The following is a 9,725-nucleotide window of genomic DNA, read 5'->3' as shown; positions in this document are numbered from 1 at the left end:
GCATCAGCATTGCGGTTGCCCTCAGGGGGCCGGGTGGGTATGGCCAGGGTGGGCGTGGCCTACTGGGTGGGTGTGGCTAGAGTGCATATGGCCTACTGGGTGGGCGTGGCCAGCTCTACATCGTTCGCATCAAGGGGGCCTAGGGGGGGCCTGGGCAGGAGTGGGACAGATCTGAGGGTCTCTGACAGAAGGAGGGTCTCTGGGCCAGGGCCAAGGCAGTGGGGGCCGTTCCCCCACTGTTTCCAGGATGGCTTCGCGGGCCGCATGAAACCACTTCGCGGGCCGAATCCGGCCCCCGGGCCTTGTGTTTGACATGTCTGTTCTAAGTGAAAGAACATTCAGAGACTGTAATTACAGCATACGCATACTTTTTTTTGGTGATAAGCATGACTGAAAAAAAGACTGAATAGACATGCACAGAACTAAACTACAAATGGACTAAACTTCAGATCAGGCAAAGGAAGCAGAGATCTGAACAATTAATTACGTACTGTTTGTTGTTAAGGACAAGCTAATTGTTTAATATGATGAAGCATTTGAAAAATGAATGCTAAGACTGCATAATAACTTGGAATGATTACATTTATTTGCTTTCTCATGTTTGGTAGATTGAAAATGTTTTTCCTGAAATGAACGCAATGGACAAAAATAAGCAGGAAAAAATAAGCAGATTCAACAAGAGGTTTAGGCAGTAAGAAACATCTGCTAGGCTAAATTTCTACTGGAGTTAACTGTATCTAACAGGAGATATTATAGTTCTGTTGCCCATCAAAATGGACATTTTGTTTTAAAAGGCCTCCCCCCTCAAAAAAAAAAAAAGATTGAGATGCTTAGAAGCTGCTTACTCCTCTGACCCACACCCTCTCTCCTTCCTTTTCATTTGACCCTCATCATTTTTCTTCTGCCAGTTTGGTCAGTGTTGATAAAATGGTCACTTGTAAGAATGAGTCTAGTCATTATGAACTTAATATTCTTAAAGGAATTAAGGATACATCTGACAGTGCACAGCATTCATTCTTGCTTTGGACACATGAGGTTGTCAGTACTCCTGTGGGATTTCCAAGTTCAAACTGATAATGTCTTGACTCATAAACACACCAGATTGAACTGTGATTAAAAAACAACAACCCTGTAGATAATTGATGTGGGAACACCAGGGGACAGTAGAATAGATGACCAAGAATTGGAAAAGATCAGAAAATACCAACAACTGAAAATCAAAGTTCAAGGATTATGGCACGATGGTCCCAGTGCTTATTGGCACACTGGATACCATACAAAAATATCTTGGATGGCACTTATAAAATCTGCTCATTGGCAAAATTTCCGTCTGTCAGTTGCAAAAGCCTACGCTGCTTGGATCTGCACAAATACTGTACCAATACATTATGACATCCTAGGTCTTGGGAAGAACTCAAAGCATATGAAGAACTGACCTCACATTGTCATGACCAGATAATTCCTAAGCTGAGTGTTTAAATTGATGATAGGCTTGATTACACAGATGTCATATTCCATCTGGTCTTCTACATTTTCAGAATATTGCAATGCTTAACAAATGGTCACTTATTTTGTTATATTTTGCCATTGCCAGCAGTGGCACTGGCAGCATCTATACCAGTTGCATAGCCAGGTTTTTTTTAACTGAATGAAATGCCCTCTAGTTTATACACAGTAAAGAGATTGATTTCACAACTGAACATACTCGCAAAGTGTGTGTATGTGAAGTGGGTAGGGAGCAGAGGAATGTTTTCTATGACAAACAGCCTTGAATGGATTTTCCCCGTTTTTTCTAATAACTCTGTCACCGTTGAATAACTCCAATTTCCCTGGAGTAAATAGGGTGAGACTGCAATCAAAATATAGATTTTTTTTTAAAAAAAATATGTTATATCATTTTCCTCCAAGGAACAAGATTTATATTCAAAACATGGTTGGGAATTGAGAAACCAGTTGGTTAATAAATCTTTCCAGCACCCACTGGTTTTGCCCTTCCATCATTCCGGTGTGGTGAGGGTCCCTTCTGGTAATAATTTATTCAGCCACAAAGATGTGGTATTTTTTTCATGCTTCTGCATGCTTAATCAGGAAGAACTTTGACTGCTTTTATTGAGGCTAGAGCACGCAAGCAAGGAATTGTTGCCTTTTTCAGACAGATGCAGGGATAAATTATTATGGTTTGTGCATACTAGGTTCAAATGGAAAAAGGAATAGAGGAGTGGAAAATGGTAGGTAATTCACTCAAAATAGATCAACACTTCTCTAGGGAAGGTAGGCATAGAAAGGACAGACATGACTCTATAACTGAAGCCTTGCCTCTGAAAATGCATGTAAAAAGGAGGCAGAATCCAGTTGTGGCTGTTCTCTTGGCTTTTTTTGACACCCCCCCCCCCGAGACATCCCTTAACCTATTTGTATTTCTCCTTGGTACAGATAATTTGATTGTAATGCATGCCTGTCATTAAGAGCAACATTACATGACCTGATTCGAGTTTACAATCAGTTTTGTGATGCTAGCACGTCACCATGACTGTTAAGTGGACCATCTGGGGTTGTTAAGTGGATCCATTATATCCAATGGGCCGTTTTTGCCATTTTCTGTCAGGAAACGGGGCGGGGGGGGGAAATGTCGTAAATCATTTTCACGTGACCGTGGGATACTGCAACTTGTAAATGTGAAGCAGCTTCCAGGTGCCCCAGTGCCGCCTTCTGATTGTGTGTGGTGTGGGGAGGAGGCAGTCATAATTTTGAGAACAGTTCATAAACTGGACACTATTTTTGTGTCCATTGTAACTTTGAAAGGTTGTTAATTGACTGGTTGTTAAGCAAGGACAACCTGTGTCTCAAAGCCCTGGAAGTAAGAGACAAATAAATAACAAAAGGTCGCAATGTATCAAAATGTAAAAGAGAATTTGTTGCTCAAAGAAAAGTGTGAGATCTATTGTGGCAACTCTGAAAATGGCTCCTGCTTCTGGGATGGTGCCATAAAGACTGGGGCAGGGATAGGGAACCTTGGCTCTTTTATGACTTATGGACGTCAATACCCAGAATTCCTGAACCAGCCATGCTGACTCAGGAATTCTGGGAGTCGAAGTCCACAAGTCATAAAAGAGCCAAGGTTCTCTACCCCTGGCGTGGGCATATTTAGAGATGTAGCAACCTGCTCTCTTTCCCCAGTGTGGAGCTCTAGAAAAGATAAGTGGACGATTTGTGATGGGGGTGGGAGTGAGGGGGCGGGGGTGGGAACTGGTAGGTGGGAAGCAGGCCCAAGACTGGGGACCCTAAGGGGGAAGATAGGTGAAAGCTCCTGCTGCAGCATCCCTGTGGCCAGTCATAAGGACGAATCTACCCGAATTTTATGTATGTCACTGTGAGGGGTACTACAGTGGCCATATTTTACTACCAGGTTGTAAGTAGCTTTTGAATAGGTCTGTTGTAACTTCGAATGGTCACTAAGTAACTGGTTTAAGTAGAGGACTACTTATCTCTGAGAGGTAGACTTTAAAAAAATCTGCTATTCTTCTTACAGAGAAGAATGTCATCTTAAATCTAACATTAGCTTCATTTGCAGAAACGTTTGCTATTTATCCCAACCATGCCAGCATCGCATGGTGGATAGTTTTCTGAGACAGCTAGTTGCAGTTTAATTTTGGGTTTCAAGCATTGGAGCTGCTAGGTTCAATGATATTGTCCTGTTGGAAACTGAGGAAAAAGAAAGAAAGAAAATCGTTGTATTTCCAGGAGAGAGTTAAGAAAGCTAAAACGAATCCCAGTATTCACTCTGTAGAAACAGAACTGGCAGTAGATTTTGCTGTTGTCTGGAGAGATTAGGTCTGGCTGCTTAGTAGCCAGATATAATTTCTTTTTTGATCTATGGTGCTAGAGAAAAAGCTGCTGAGGCAAGAAACGATAACAAATAATGAGGAGTTTCAAAACAGCCCTTCTCAGCTTCCAGAGGGATGGACTTGAATGCCCAGAATTTCCCAGGTAGGATGTCTGAGCCCGAGAATTCTGGGAGTTATTTATTTTATTTTATTTATTTATTTATTTAATTCCATTTATATCCCGCCCTTCTCCGAACACTCAGGGCGGCTTGAAGTTCCAAGTTTGAAAAGACTTCTCCTTGGAATTAAGGAGAAACTTCCTGACAGTGAGGACAATCAACCAGTGGAACAGCTTACCCCCATAAATTGTGGGTGCTCCATCACTGGAGATTTTTAAGAAGAGGCAGTCACTTGTCTGAGATGGTATAGGTTCTGCTGCTTGAGCAGGGGGCTGGACTAGGCAGCCTCCAAGGTCCCTTTCAGCTCTATTCTATTCACTTTCTCCAAAAGCTCAACCTTCGTGCTAATGTACAGAGAAGACATGTTGATCTATGCCAGTGTTTCTCAGTCTTAGCCACTTAGCAAGGCTGGCTGGGAAGTTCTGGGAGCTGGTCCACACATCTTAAAGCTGCAAAGATGGAGAAGCACTGCTCTATGCCTTAAAGTTAAAATATAAATTTGCACAGGGCAGCCATCTACTCTCCTACGTCCCTGCACGTCTGTCATTTTAATAAGCAAAACAGGAGAACTCCCTGGAAAACACTGATAGATATGAAAAAAGGCAAGCCATTCACTATCACAAGAAACACAAGAAACTTCCAAATTTATTTCTCAATACTTGTTTGGAAGGATTTCTTTATCTTAAGTTGTCTTTGACAAAGTTTATTGCATCCAAAGCATGTTGGAGGATGTGAAAACCAGTTTTTGGCAAGCCAAATCTTCATGTTTTTTTGCAGAAAGCAGAATTTAATTTCTTATAGATCAATGTCACACATGCCAATTGTCTGGGGAAAAAAAGATGTAATAAAGATTAAATTTTCCTCTCAATTCATTGTGGGACACAATGTATCAGAAATGGAAATAAATGGAATTAATTATAACAATACAAACAGAATTGCGCCCATGAATTGGAAAGGAAACTTTCCATTACAGACCTTCCCAAAGAGAGAGAAAATGAATATACATCTACCTTTTTGAACTTCAGCTTTTACAGTCATAGTATATTTATTAAAACTCTAGGTGTCAAGCTTGTTTGAGTTCTCAGGATTATAATTTAAGATACAGCATATCAGGCAGCGCCTGTGAATTGTTCTCTTTTTATACAGCGAGCAAAGCCACACGAGCATTTTGATTCAATTCTAAGCAACATTTCTTTACAAATTCCTCCTCTTGGCCCAGATAACACCCGCAATAAATCCAATAGCAGCAGGTTGAGTTAGAAGTGACTGCCCAGGCATTTGAGAATGAATTCTTTCTCTACTGGCAAAGTAAGGCTTCCTACATCTAATGAAATCTCCCTTGTTGTGTTGGTAGTCTAGAGCAGGGGTCCCCAACCCCCAGTCCGTGGACCGGCACCGGACGACGGCATGGCAAAAACTGGTCTGCACAAACAAGCAAAGCCCCATCCGTGGAATGCAGGCAGTACATGAAACCATGTCCTCTCTGCGGAAAAACCTCTCTCCACGGAACTGGTCCCTGGTGCTCAAAAGGCTGGGGACCTTTGATATAGAGAGTTAGCTAAAGATAGTATGAGTACTGTTACTCCAATATTTTACTCCCCACTTAGATAAGCATAGGATATTTATCCCAGTTGGCTTTTCCTCCATATCTCTCTGGGTGGCAGCTGCTCTCTCACATCTGTTAGGATGTACACTTCCCCATTCTTTTCTGTCTCCCCACCACAAAGACCATCTGCACATGGTGGAATTTCCTCCAGAAGGCTCCACTTTTTCTTTAGTAACTCTTGTCCATATTCAGTCTGTTCCACTTCTCTGAATCTTGTCCCAGCCTCTTGTTAGACCAGGAACAACTTTCAACAGCCAAAAATGTCCAACTTTGGCAGTGTCTACCCATCATTTCCCCTTTGTCCCTCTTCTTCTTTTTTCCTCCAGATGTCACCATCAGTCTCCTTTCTTGCCTGCTGAGCAGTAGTTCCCCTTTCCAGTGGGAAAGTACATTATATTATCTACTCTCAGGGTTTTGCTATCAGCTACAAAAAAATAAAATAAAATTCCAGTACAGTATCTGAGTATGTACATGACAGTATGCCAAAGAGTCATAGGTGACTATGGATTGATTGCTTGAGTGCTTGATTGATTGACTGATTGATTGATTATCTACCATCAAGTGGGTGTTAACTCTTAGCAACTACATAGATTTCTTCCCCAAGACAATCTGTCCTTGTCCTTTAGGGCATCCATTAACAATATAACTGTGTCCATCCACCTTACTACTGATTGTTCTCTTCTTTTCTTTCCCTTCACATTTCTCAGCATTTCAGCCTTCTCAAGACAGCTTGGTCTTCATATAATGTGTCTAAAGTAGGATTTTTCAGCCTGGTTCATCATGTCTCAAGTGAGAACTCTGATTGGCTATTTACTGGCTCAGTCTGACAGAAAAAAGGGATGAAGCCAAATTATTATCAAAAAATACCTAGAAAAGGTATTCCATGATTATTCCATCCAACACTTCATACTTATTCCCTCCTATGGGGCAACATCTGCTGCTGGACCAACACAAGTCATTTCATTTTAATAATGTGAAGCATCAGAACGTGCCCTTAAAAATGGAGTAATTCCGAAGTGTTTTGAGCAACCAGCATTACTCTGAATAAGTTGCTGTCTTCTCATTGCTTCTTTCTTGACTTTGTGACTCAAGCTTTGCTTTTCCCTTTCAGTTTGGCCCATGCATAATCACTGCCTATAGTTTTTAAAAGAATGCTGCTGAAATATTCAAGAATGGGAGCCTTGCTAGCATAGCCATGTGAAACAGCCTCATGGATCTGTTGTTTCTCTGCTTAAGCTCAAGGGTAAAGGCTAACTGATCTGTCAGGAAAGGAAGCTCAAAATGGTTTCACAAAGTTTTGCAATTGGAACAGAATCACTAGCATAATTTGAAAACAGAACAGTTTGACTTTCCCCAGAAACTAGAAAAAGGGAAAGCATGTGTTACTTTTTCAACACCAGGTCTACTTCACTCATCCAGAATACTCTAAAAATGGTGCAAGAGTTATTATCTTTAGTTTTGTGGGCACCTTATTGACCTTCCCTTTCCCAAAAGCATTCTAAGGGAAAGGATTCTCCCTTTTTTGTTACTTAGGAAACATAAGGGAATCTTAAGATGAGGCTCAGATTTTCTATCACATTTTACCAGATTACATTCCTTCCAACTCCAAGATCTTGGCACCAAAATATTTTTTTTTGAAAAAAAATAATATCTACAGTTTATTAAGTCAGTGGTCCCCAATCTTTTGGGCACTAGGGATCAGTTCTGTGGACAGAGGTTTTCCCATGGATCAGAGGGGGCGTGGTTTTGCATGCTGCCTGCATCCCGTGGATGGGGCATTGCTTGCTTGCGTAGCCCGGTTTCTGGCATGGCACAGACCGGTGCTGGTCTATGGACCAGGGGTTGGGGACCCTGGATTAAGTCATACAACAACAAACAGGAGCATCACTAAGACAGAGTTAAAGAAAAAAAACTATGCTTCTAAAGAGGAAGAGTTAAAAAAAGGAACAATGGTAATCATCCAAAGCACAAGCAGTCCTCAACTTATGACCACAACTGAGCCCAAAATTTTGTTGCCAAGTGAGACAGTTGTTAAGTGAGTTTTGCCCCATTTTACGACCTTTGTTGCCACAATTGTTGTGTAATCACTGCTATTAAGTAACATGGTTATTAAGTGAATCTGTCTACCCCATTGACTTTGCTTGTCAGAAGGTCTCAAAAGATGATCACCACGATCCCAAGAGACTGCAACCATCATAAATATGAGTCAGTTGCCAAGTGTCCAAATTTTGTTCATAGGACCATGGGGAGGCTGCAACGGTTGTTAAGTATGAAAAATGGTCATAAGTCACTTTTCCAGTGCTGTTGTAATTTCAAACAGTCATTAAAAGAACTGCTGTAAGTCAAGGATTACCTGTAGATATTAAATATAAGAGAAAAGTAGCTTTGAAATGAATTGGACAATGACTGAACACATCTAAAATGAAGTCAAACACTAATGCCACTTTCTTTCTAATTATATTCCATATCTAGAAGTCTGGGTTAGATTATCACGTACAAAACGTGCTGGATGCAGAGCGTTCCTCTCCTTGAGACCCATCAGTGCTGCTGTCCAGCCACAACTATTCCTTCCATTTTTTAGCCTGCTCAAATTCAGACAGCACTTTCCTCTTTAAATCTACCAAAAAGGAATATCAGTCTTATCAAATGCCAGCATTTGGTCTTCCATGAGACTAATATTCTTCTGACTGGATGGCAGGAAGGCACGAAGGAAGGCTGGAAGGCAGGAAGGAAGGAAGGCAGGAAGGAAGGAAGGCAGGAAGGAAGGCAGGAAGGAAGGAAGGAAGGAAGGAAGGAAGAAAGGAAGTTCCTGGATGAGGTTCTTCTGCTTCCAGCAGCTAAACAGCCATAGAACGTAGCAAGTGGATGGGGAGGGGCAATCCTATAGCCAATCAATCCGGCTGGTCACCAATATCTGAACACAACTTTCCTGCAACATAGAAGGTCCACCCATTGTCCTAGGAAAATGCGTTTTCAAGCTGGAACTTCTTGAATCAGCAGTGGCCAGGCAATGACATGGAGGCTGATTAGGAGGGCATGTTCTTGAAAAACGGTACGTGGCCCCTTTTTGAACTGGGATGAGGACCCCTGAGTGTCATTGTTCTTTGAGAGGAAACTGGGAAAAGAATTCTAGAGAACATCCATTCCAATTCAAGTATTGAATTGATTTAGCCAAGAATATCAAAATTTTGGAAGAAATTTAATCATATCTGTTTTTGCAATTAGTTGTGATGAATCATTTGGTGGTGCTCAACCACGTGTTTACGTGAGACATACTATATAGTCAGATAAAATGAAAGAAGAAATTCTGCTTTCCTGAGCCTTGAAGGCAGTTATTGAGAGTGATACCTCTGGAGCTGTGTCAAAGCAATCAGAACTAAGACAAATGGGTTGGGGATTCAACTGATAAATAGTCTATTAATGCTGGATTCATGTTCAGGATTTTGGGGGAGGAGCAGGAACTCTTTACATATTTTGGAGATTTAATGTGTTACTAATCACACACCTGCTTGCGAAGCTCTCCCAGCAGGCAACAAAAAGACCTCAACCTCATTATCAAGTTAGTTAATTACATGAAAAGCAGTGTATTATTTGCTGTTGTTTGTGAAGGTTTGGGAACTGTTCATAAAATGTTGCTGTTCCACATTAATTTCAATGACTGTCAAAGGGAAATATGCTTGGATGGATCTGAGAGCTGAAGGAAGTTGTCCTATTTTTAGAATAATATGGAAAACAGACTATGTGAAGCTTTAAAAAAAAGTAGCTTTCAAATGAGATTGGTATATCTGGCAGATATATAAAACTCCTAGAACACCCAAATCTGAAGCTTCAGGATAAAAACATCACTATCATTGCTCATCGTAGCATAGTTCAAATATCTCTAATCAACATCAGCTATGAATACAGCAAGTTGGGGTTAAATGTGTCTATTTTCTCTTGCTGATGAAACTTTCAAATATATGGTTCTTGAAAATGCCCTTGAGGGGGAAAAAGAATTGAACTTTATCTAGGCAGCTATAGAATGAATTCAAGTGATATTTCTCAGATGTCATGGCTGAAGATTTCATTTTATTTATGTATTTAAATAATTTATATGACTACCCATCTCGTAACAGT

Source organism: Vipera ursinii, assembly GCF_947247035.1.
Source record: "Vipera ursinii genome assembly, chromosome: 2".
Lineage (NCBI taxonomy): Eukaryota > Metazoa > Chordata > Lepidosauria > Squamata > Viperidae > Vipera > Vipera ursinii.
The sequence above is the reverse complement of the archived record's forward strand: the minus strand, read 5'-3'. Positions refer to the sequence as shown.